At 77.0% G+C, this 2,500-nt stretch overlaps 1 non-coding gene across 1 annotated transcript; it reads right to left on the bottom strand.

The window, feature by feature from the left end:
• Nucleotides 1–501: 501 nt before the first annotated feature.
• Nucleotides 502–654, bottom strand: LOC148218518 (5.8S ribosomal RNA). Its single transcript, XR_015800341.1, has one exon. It is a non-coding gene; the product is annotated as a 5.8S ribosomal RNA (ribosomal RNA).
• Between the last annotated feature and the right edge of the window lie 1,846 nt (nt 655–2,500).

The following is a 2,500-nucleotide window of genomic DNA, read 5'->3' on the forward strand; positions in this document are numbered from 1 at the left end:
AGAGAAACGCGACGGCGACAGAGAGAGGAGGGGAGGGCTTCGCGGGAAGGAGGAGGGGGTCGCACCCCCGTCCCCGGCGCTCTCGGCCTCGCGCGCGCGCGGCAGCACGGCACGGTACCCCCGCGGTACCCACCCGCAGACAGCCGCCCGCACGGGGGGGAGAGCCCGGGGGCGAGGCCCGCGCCTCGCCTCCCTCTCGGCCCTCTCGCTCTCTCGTCTCTCTCGCACGGCCCACGGCGGCGTCTTCGACGCCGACTCTCGCTCTCCCCGGCCACCGCCACCGCACCGCGGCACGGCCCCGGCAAGGACGAGCTCCGCCCCAGCGGCTCGTTCCGGGAGCGGGGAGCTACGGAGCGCTCCCCGAGTCTGCATTTAGGGGGACGAAGGCCCTGCGCGGCGACGACGACGACGACGTCGACGTCGACCGCGGGCAACGGGCCTGCGAGGCAACCCCAGCCGCGCCGCCGGGGTGGCCCCCCCGGACGGCGATTGATCGTCAAGCGACGCTCAGACAGGCGTAGCCCCGGGAGGAACCCGGGGCCGCAAGTGCGTTCGAAGTGTCGATGATCAATGTGTCCTGCAATTCACATTAATTCTCGCAGCTAGCTGCGTTCTTCATCGACGCACGAGCCGAGTGATCCACCGCTAAGAGTTGTCTGGCTTTCGGGACCGCTCGCGTGAAGCGGCCCCTTTTCTGTTTCTGCAGGGACGCGCGCGCCCCCGCGCGCCCCGCTTCGACCGTACGAGCACACACAAACGGAGGAGGAGGAGGAGAAAGCGCGGGGCAAAAAAGAGAAACCCCGCGCAACGCTCCGAAGGTCGGCCAAAGAAAGGCGGAGGGGCCCGCGCCCCCGACCGCCTCCCCCCGCGAGGGGAGACGCCGCCTCGCGTGCCGTCCTTCGGAGGCGGCCCAGGCGCCCGGGCTCGGCCCGACCTCCGCGCGGAGGGGCTTGTGCGGCAACGCGCCGGACCGCGGGGGGCACGGTGGCCCGCCCGGCCTCTCGATCACGGGACGACTACGCGTTCGCGGGCCGGGGGGCGCGACCGCCGGCCCCCGCCGCTCCCGGCTCACTCCCTGGCTTCTCCTTTTCACCGCTCCGCCGACTCGCGGAACGCCGCCGCGCCAAAACGCGGGGGCCGGCTCTCCCGCCAGCGGCCCCTGAACGTCGCCCGAAACGCCACGCGGCGGCGGGACCGTTCCGCCGGCGCAACCCCTGGCGCGGGACCGCTTGCCCGCCGGAAGGCGAACGCCCGGCGGGCCGCGCTCCGCCACCGGCGCCGGAGGCGGGACGCCGCCGAGACCCGAGCCGGCATCGCGGAGCGCCCGAGGTCTGCCGCTCGGCAAAACCCCTCCGCCACCCGCGGCCGCACTCCCGGGACCGCCGCCGCTTCGCACCGCCGAGCTGCCCTTCCGCGAGCACGCGCCCAGCGGGCAGGCGTACGGCGGCTGAGCCGGGGGGCACCGCCCGCTCCCCTCGTTTCCACTCGGGGACCGGACGGGGAAGCGCCCCCGCGGCCGCCCCGCACGCCTCCCCTTTTTTTTGGCCCACACGCGGCCGGGAAGGGCGACGGGGAAGCGGACGGGCGGGGCCCGGGCCGGGACGGCCGCCGGTGAAGGCGGGCGCCTCGCGGCCGACCGTCCCCCCCCCCGGGGGGGGCGGGGACACTCGCCGAGCGGCGACGCCGCCGCTCGGCACGGGGTCGCCCGCGCCCGCCGGACCTCCGGCGATGGAGGAGCCGGCCGAGCGCTGCGCCCCAACGGGCGGGGACAGCGCTCCGAGTCAGGGGTGGCCGGCGGCCGGCGCCGCCGCGGTGCGGTTCGAGGCGACAAGGCCGTCGAGGCGAGAGGCGCGCGGTCGCGCCTGACGCGGCGCCGCCCGCGAGCCCGCGGCGGCGGCTAAGGAGAAAGAGCGAGAGAGCGCGGCGGGCCCCGGCGGCCGCAACCCCGCAGCTGAGGTAGGTAAGGCAGAGAGCGCGCGCCCTCTGCCGGCGTCGCCCCGCATCGCAGAGGCCAGCGGGGTCGGCCCCCCGCGGCCGATCGCGCGCCGCGGCCTCTCCGCCGAGACCGGGCCGCAGAGAGGGGGGGGGCAGGGCGCCCCTTCCCCGGCCCGGCACGGGTGGCCCCCGCGCGCGGGCAAGCGCGGCGGGACGCCGACGACGGCGAGCGCGGCCGGTCGCGACGGACACGCCACCGCAGGGGATCGGCGGGAGTAGCTCCCCACCCCTCGATGGCGCCCCGCGCCGCCACCGCCCGACACCCGCTGCCGCCGCCGCCACCGCCGCCGCCGCCGCGGCGGGGCCGTGCCGGGCCGCCCGAGTCTTTAAACCTCCGCCCGGCTCGGCGGCCCTTTCGGCCCCCAACAGGCGTTTGACGACGCCGAGGGAAACCGGCAGGAGACCGCCGAGGCGCGAAGCGCTAGGTACCTGGCCCTGGGGTGAGGGAAACGACCTGCATGGCCCCGCCGGGGTGCCTCCCCCGCTGCCACCCTCGGGGGAGCGT

Source organism: Sturnus vulgaris, unplaced genomic scaffold (genome assembly GCF_052056855.1).
Source record: "Sturnus vulgaris isolate bStuVul1 unplaced genomic scaffold, bStuVul1.hap1 Scaffold_182, whole genome shotgun sequence".
NCBI classification, from domain to species: domain Eukaryota; kingdom Metazoa; phylum Chordata; class Aves; order Passeriformes; family Sturnidae; genus Sturnus; species Sturnus vulgaris.